This window comes from Cavia porcellus, unplaced genomic scaffold (assembly GCF_034190915.1).
Source record: "Cavia porcellus strain 051 isolate PalLab524CR breed Dunkin Hartley unplaced genomic scaffold, mCavPor4.1 scaffold_31, whole genome shotgun sequence".
Taxonomy (NCBI): domain Eukaryota; kingdom Metazoa; phylum Chordata; class Mammalia; order Rodentia; family Caviidae; genus Cavia; species Cavia porcellus.
The window spans coordinates 41,327,428-41,336,022 of NW_026947514.1; positions in this window are offsets into that span (position 1 = coordinate 41,327,428).

Sequence of the window (8,595 nt, forward strand, 5' to 3'; positions counted from 1 at the left end):
CTCTGCCTTGGAGCCAACTGAGTATGGACTGAAACCTCCAAGAACCATAGGAAATAAACATTTTCTTCCCTAACTTTGGGCGTCAGGTATTTTGTCTCAACAGTAAGTAAAAAGTAACTAAATCATATATGAATATATTTTTTCTTTTTCCCTTCCATCATTTCTTATTTCCCCATTATAATTTTTCTTTCCTTTTGAACAGTTTCTTCCTATTTCAATTATCTATTGTAGACTTTGAATCTTATTTACTCTTCTAGCTTCTTTTACTAGGGAGACAAATGATGTATACACATGTAGGTCTGTTTTATTTTACTTATGAGTATGGTCTCAAGTTGCATCCATTTACCAATGAAAGTCTAGAGTTTATCCTTCTTTATGGTTCAGTAGAACTCCACTTTATAATAAGACTACATCTTTTTAAATCCATTCCTTGGTTCATAGCCTTTGGGGTGTTTCCAAGACTTAGCTATTACAACTCAAGCTTCTATGTGCTGTGGTACGATGTTTTTAACTCTTCTGGGAAGGTATCAAGAAGAGGGATAGCTGGGTCAAATGAGAACTCTACTCCTAGTTTTTTGAGGATTCTCCACATTGATTTCCACTGTGGTTCCAGCAGCCAACCTTCCCAGCAACAGTCAAAAGGGTTTATTTTCTCCTGTAGCCCTGCCAGTATTTGTTATTGGTTGATTTCTTGATGGGAGGCATTTCTTCTAGAGTGAGATAGAATTTCAGTGTTGTTTTAACTTGCATCTCTTGAATGACCAATGATGTTGAACATTTTTTCATATATTTATTTTCTGTTTGTATTTCTTCATTTGAGAAATGCATATTCATCTCAGATGCTTATTTTTGGAATGGGTCTTTGAATTTGGGTACGTGATGTTTTTCAATTCTTTATATTTTCTAGATATAAGTCCTTTGTCTGAGGAACATCTGGCTAAAATCTTTTCCCACTTTGGGAGTTATCTTTTCACTGTGTTGATGATTTCTTTTCATATGTAAAAGGTTTCTAATAAGGGTAATCCCATTTGTTGATTCTTTGTAGTATTTTCCATGAGGTCTAGGATGTTTCATGAACTCTCTACCTACACCTGTGTCTTCCAGATTTCTACCTACTTTCTCTCCCAGAACATTTAGTGTTTATGTTTTAATATTTAGATCCTTGATCCATTTTGACTTTAATGCATGGTGGTAAACATGGGTCTAATTTTAGTCTTTAACATGTGTAAAGCCGATTTTTTCCAAGAACATTTATTAAAGAGGCTATCTTTCTTCCAGTGAATATGTTTGACTCCTTTGTCAAAGATAAGGTGACTGTGTGTGTTTGGAGCTGTGTCTATGTCTTCTAATATATTCCACTTATCCTCAGGCCTGATTTTTCTTTTGCCAATACCATGCGGGTTTTATCACAGTAGCTTTGTAGCATAATTTCTAGTTTGGGATTGTGGTATTCCTGTCTTGTCTTTGTGGTTCAGAATTGCTTTAGTTATTCTACATCTTTCCTCATTCCAAATGAATTTTAGACTTGTTTTCCCTAGTTTAGTGAGGTATGTTAATAGTGTTTTGATTGGTATTGTAATAAATCTGTATAAAAATTTGAGAATAGGGAGCTGAGATTGGGACTGGCGGGGAGCCCTGCATCAACTTGTGGTGAGTGAGAGGAGCGGGGACCCTTCCATAGACAAGGAGGCTCCAAAAGAGGACATTCTGGGACTGGGCAGACTAGCTGGAATAGGATGCTGCAGTGACTCTAGTCGTGTATTCTCCTCTCAAGTGGGATTGGTGTGGAGCACTTGGCCTGGGTGACGCCACTGACTAAGAGCCAGCAGGCTAGCCCAAACCAGGTCCCAGCACCTGGCGGTGCACCTTAGCAGTGGAACCTTCACTAGGTTGACCTGGAGGGGCAGGCCCAGCAGAGGCTGCCCAGGTCTGTGTCTCCCTAGTACACTGTAGTGGGCAGGAACACCTAGCCAGTGGATTCAAACAACCTGTAACTGACAAAGAAAGAAACTGGGCCTCCTATATACACCTGTATGGAAGGAACAAAAAAAAAAAAAAAAAAAAGAGAAGAGGAGGCAACAAGAAAGGGTCCTCGGCTCCCAATCCTGAGAACACTGATCCAGAAAAGGTAAATGCAAAGGAGAATGAGGACAGAAAACATGCAATATTAGACATGGCACTAATAGATATAAAGTGATATCTCCAGAGCCTCATAGATGCGTTCAAAAGTGAAGTATTTAATGAAATAAAGCAAGATATAAGTAGAATAGTTAGAGAAATGCTAAGCACCACTCAAGAAAAAACAGATGGTGGAATGGAAGAACAGAAAAAAAGGGGAGAATTGCTTGATGGAGAAAATAGAGAAAACATAGAATACGTGAAGCAGGTTCAAAGAGATTATCAAGAAACTAAAAACTCTATTGAAAACTGGCATAACAGCTTGAAAGAAACTAAGGATAGATTTTCTGAACTGGAGGGCAGATTTGTAATGTAGGAGCATGAAATGAAAAACTTTAAAAAAAAAACAAGAAAACAAACAGCAATAATACAAAGGCTAGAAGATGATGAGAGGATCTATAACTTAAGAATTAAGAACATGAAAGAAGAAGTAGGGACACAAACAAATGAATTACAAAAGCTATTCACAGAAATAATCCAGCAGATTTTCCCTAATTTAGCTAAAGGTAAAGATACTCAGATGTATGAGGCATACAGGACCCCAGCCACCTACAACCCAAACAGAGCTACACCCAGGCATATAATAATCAAAATTCCAGAAATCCAATATAAGAACAGAATATTAAAAGGCATCAGAGACAAGAAACAGATCACTTACAAGGGAACACCCATCAGAATTACAGCAGACTTCTTGGCACAAACCATCAAACACGAAGAGCGTGGGGGGAAATAATTCAAGCTTTGAAAGATAACAACCTCCAGCCAAGATTGATATATCCTGCACAACTGTCCCTAGAAATTGATGGAAAAACAAGGTGCTTCCAGGATAAAGAGGAACTAGGGGAATTTGCAACCACCAATTCAACTCTATAGAGAATACTGCAGGATACTCTAAAAAAGAAAAATACCAAGATTCCAGAAACAGTGGCAGAGAGGCCACAATGAATGGGGCAGAAAGTGAAATGAAGAAGACAAACTGACAACTAATGACAGAAATAGAGCTCAACAGAAATGAGGCAGAGAAGGCTGGATAGTAGGAACAGCTATTTTGGAGAAAACAAGATATCATAATAGCTAGTGCTGATTTAATATCGTTTTGTTTTGAAGTCCCATCAAGCTTTTGTTTTCTGTCTCCAAAGGTCTTAACGTGTTGTATCTTATTGGATTTTATTATATGTGATAATATAAACAAAAACTTTTATAGACAAGGAGATTATACAGAAACCATTGTTCATTTTCTGTTAATTGATTCTAAATACCCTGTAATATTGTCATTCTCTTGAATGGTTTTACATTGTCTTGATATGTTTGATGCTAGAGTATATGAAGTTATACTCAAAGATTTCAAGGAAAGAGACACTGTGGTAACTACTTTTATGTTGGAATATCTTGTGGTGAAACACTATTTTGCTTAAATGGTTATGTTTTGACCTGCGCTGTTTTGTTGTTATGTCCTCTTTTATCTCAATCTGCTTTCTTATTATTTATTTTTTATCTTTTTAATTAAGGTAAAAATAAATAAAAATAGCAGGATATATGATAGTAACCCACTTTGATTTCCTATTAACTTGATTTGAAACCCTGTATTGCTCTCACCATCTTGTTTTGACTGATTTCCCTCTATTCTATTTTGCTTGATAGTACCAAGTTTGAAAGTACAGGCAACAACTGTGAAGACAATAAGATTCATTATGACACCCATTCTGGTTGACTATTATCTTCTTTTAAAGTCCTGTAATGTCTCCAATGTTTTGGTTTTATTGGTTTTGTTCTTTACTGTTTTGTTCAATTTTATTATAACTGATGATATAGGCAATTCTTTTTAAGATAGCAAGAGGCAGTATGGCAACCATTGTTGATCACCTTATATTTTGTTTTACATTATGTATTATATCCATTCTTTTGATTTGACTGACTCTGTTCTGCTATGTCACATTTGGTTTCACTCTCTTCAAAAAAAAGTAATAAGAACTGTGGGAGTAATAAAACCCAAAATGTGTAATTGTCATTGTACAAAAGAGAGGAAAAGAAAGTGCTCTAAAGGATGTAACTGCATGTATATTTAAGTGTATAAGATAGATAACCATATTACTGAGTTTTGTTGGATCATTGAACAGAACTGTTTGCAGTCTCACTGTTTGAAAGTCTACTTTATATGCTTTAATTTTATAACTTTAACAACAATTTCTAAGATGACAATATGTAATGTATTAACTAGTGATTTCCTACTGTTTATTTTTTCTGAAATTCTGTATAACTTGTGCCTTTTTTCTGTTTTTTTATCTCCTTAAATAAAATTTTAAAAAATTTGGAGAATGTGGCCATTTTCACTATGTTGGTTCTTTCTACCCAGGAGCAAGGGATATTTTGCATTTTCTGGTATCCCTTTCAATTTCCTATTTCAGATTACTGTGATTTTCAATATATAGGTCCTTTACTTCCTTTGTAAGATTGATTCCTAAGTATTTCATTTTTTTAATGTTATTGTAAAGATGTGGTTTTCCTAATTTCTCTCTCTCTCTCTGTTTGTTGCTTTTATGTAGGAATGCTACTGATTTTGTGGGTTGACTTTATATCCAGTTACATTGCTGAATTTTGTTATTAATTCTAGTAGTCTTTTGGTGGAAATTTTGCAGTCTTCTGTGTAGAGTATCCTATCATCTGCAAATAATGATAATTTAAATTCTTCTCCAATTCTTATTCTTTTTATCTTTTTCTCTTGCCTAATTGCTTTGGGTAATGTTTCCAGAACTATATTAAATTGGTGATAGTGGACATCATTGTCTTATTCCTGATTTTCAAATGAAAGCTTTCAGTTTTTGATCATTTAGTATGGTGTTAGTCGTTGGTATGTCATAGATGGTTTTAATCAGGTTGTAGTAAACAGCATCTATACCATTTTTCTGTAGAGTTTTTTTTTAAATCATGAATGGCTGTTGGACTTTGTCAAATGCTTCTTCTGTGCGTATTGAGGTGATTATGTGATTTTTATCTTTGTTTTTTTTAGTATGATGTATTATGTTTATTGATATTCAATTATCCTGCATCCCTAGGATGAATTCTACTTAGTTATGGTGTACAACCTTCTTGATGATTTGCTGCATTTTTTGGAGTATATCATATTGAGGATTTTTGCATATTTGTTCATTAGGGAGATTGACCTGAAGTTTTCTTTTTTGGTTGGGTTTCTCTCTGGTTTTGAATCAGGGTAATATTTGATTCCAGGAATGATTTTAGAAATACTTAATCCCTTTCAATTTCCTTAAAGATTTTAAGCATTAGTGCCATTGGCTTTTCTTTGAATTTCTTGTACAATTCAATAGTGAATCAATAAAGGCCTGGGTTTTTCTTTGTTGATATCTTTTAAATTATGTTTTCAATTTCAATGACTAATATCAATTTATTTAAAATTTTTATATCTTCTTGATTTAGTTTTAGGAATTCAGTTATGTCTTGGAATCTGTCTACTTCTTCTGTGCTTGCATTTTAGTATACAGATTCTTAAAGTATGTATTGATGATCATCTGGGTTTCTGTAGGTTCCAGTATGATTTCTCTCTTTTCAGTCCTAATTGCTTGAATTTTTGCATTTTCCCCTCTGTTTTTGATGAGTTTGACTAATGGATAATCAATTATACTTACTCTTTTAAAAAACCAACTTTTGTAGAGAAAAGAAGGCTACCACCAGACTGAAACAGCCAGACTTCAGCCTCTCCTCATGAGTCAGTGCCATTCACAGATTGAGACAGAGGGAAGAAGGCCATACCAGGAAGCAAGCCCAGTCTGGGAACCAGCACCATGCATGGGCCACTGCTGGACTGGAACAGACAGACACCAGCCCCTTCTGGCATGTGGGCTGGCAAACAAGAGGTATCAACCACCTCCCCATCCCATCCCCAATGTAAGTGACCAACTTAGCTGGAGAAACACAAGCTGTGATGATAGCTATAGAAGTGAAATGCAGTTGAATGCCTGTGGTGCTTTGGTGTGTCACTAACATTACAGATCTAAGGCCAGGGGTCTGATTATAAATTCAGAGGATAGTGATACACAGTGGGAAGGGATCTCCTTCTGAGAGTTGCAGCCATTGCTGATTCCCTATGGTCTTGTTTTGGAAGTCCTATATCATTTCAGTTGTTTTGTCAGATTGGGTTTTATTATCTTTTGTTTATTTTTTGATAAATTCTATGGCAGGAGCAGCTATTTCAAAGACAGGAAGATATATTATGGTAGCAATTTTGGATTTATTGTTCACTTGTTTTGAAACCTTTTATTACATTCATTGTTTTATTTTTATTGTTTCTATTCTTTTCTGTTCTGTTTGATTTTTACTATGTCCAAAGTTATCTATAGCTGTTTTGAAGATGTCGAAAGGCATTATTGTAACTATTGTTGATTTTGTAATGTTCTGAAATCCTGTATCTCTTACACTGGTTTTTTTTTACGTGGTTTTATTGTTTTATCCTCTTTAAAATAAAATTGAAGAAAATTAATTGATTCTTTTTACTGTTTTTGTAGTCTCCATTGCATTAATTTCTGCTTTTATCTTTATAATGTCCTCCCTCCTATGAGTTTTGGGTTTGATTTGTGTATCTTTCTGTAGAAATTGGAGGTTCAATATGAGATTGTTCATTTGAGCTCTTGTTTTCCTAATATGAGATATCATCGCTATTAATTTCCCTCATAAGCCTGCTTTTATTGCATCCCACAAGTTCCAGGATGTCATATTGTTGTTATTGTTTAATTATAAAACTGCATGATTTCAACTTTAATTTCCTCTGTGACCCAATGATTGTTCAAAAGAGTGTTGTTTGATTTCCACGTGTTTATGTAGTTTTTCTGATTTCTTTCGCCATTCATTTCCAGTTTCATTGTGCTGTATTCAGAGACTGTGCAAGGAATGATTTCAATTCCTCTAACTCACTTAAGCATGCTTTGGGGGCTAATCTGTGATCTATTTTGGAGAGCACACCATGTGCAGCTGAGAAGAATGTGTATTCTAATGTTTTGGGGTGAAGCACTCTGAAGACACCATTTATTTCTTTGTTGATTTTTTGTCTAGTTGATCTGTCTGAGTGGGGTATTAAGGTCAACCACTACAGTTGTGTTGTGTTTATTTAATTATTCATGTCTATATATATTGGTTTTATTTAGTTGCATGCATCAATATTTATATTTATGATTATCTCTTATCACTGGAGTTTGCCCTTAACCAGTATGTAGTGACCTTCCTTGTCTCTTTTGATCAGTTTGCGCTTAAAGCTTATATTGTCTGCAAATAGAACAGCCACTTCTGCTTTTTCTCAGTTTCTGTCACATGGAGCATTGTTTTCCATCCTTTGACATTTAGCCTGTAAATTTCTTTTTGGGTTTAACATGCTTCTTGAGTGCAGCATATGGTTATCTTGTTTCTTGATCCACTCTACCAATCTGTTTATTTTGATTGTTGAATTGAGACCATTTACATTCATAGTTATAACTGATATGTATTGGCTTATTCTTGTCACGCTACATCCTTCTGTTTAATTGCTTACCTTGCCTGGTGGTTTCTTTCTGCTGTTGTTCTTGGAAGTGTGGTCATTTTTTAAAATTTCTGTCTAGAGTATCTTTCAGTACACTTTGTAGAGTTGCTTTGGTTGGAGCTGGGGATTTAGCTCAGTGGCATAAGTGCCTGCCTTGCAAGTGTGTGGTCATAAGTTCGTTCCCTGGTACCGATAAAAAAGAAAAAGACCAAAAAAAAAAAAAAAAAAAGAATTGCTTTGGTTGTCATGAGTTTCTTCAGTTGTTCTTTATCATGAAGGTATTTATTTGCCCATTGATTTTGAAAGATAGTTTTACAGGATACATCAATCTAGGTTAAAGTTTGTTTTCTTTTAGGGCTTGAAATACCTCACTCCAAGCTCTCCTTGATTTGTGGATATGTGGTGAGAAGTCTGCTTGATTTGATTATTTTTCCTTTATAGGTGATTTGTTTTGAGAAGTTTTCTGACAATACTTCTTTCAACAGGTTTTTATATAATGTATGCTGACTCTGGGTCTTCTATTGATGCCAATCAGTCTTACATTGTTCTTATTTATATCGCCTTGCAACTGTGTTTTTTCATGCACCCTTGCTATGTAAGAGAGCTTTCCTCTGTGATTGCTAAATATGAGCTGTATTCTAAGTCTCATATTCTGTCTTCATTTTTAATTAGTGAGTTTTATAAACTTCCTTTTTGATTTTTAATTTCCTGAATATCTACTTGAATCTGTTTCATGGATTCCTTTTCTTTTCTATGTTGAGTATTCATTTTTTAATCATTTTCCTATACTCTTCTTTTTTTTATATGTCTACTTCAGGCTTGCAGAGCAAGTCCATCACTACGGTCATCATTTTTTATTACCTGGGAGATTATTTCTTTTCTGATTTCCTCTATGG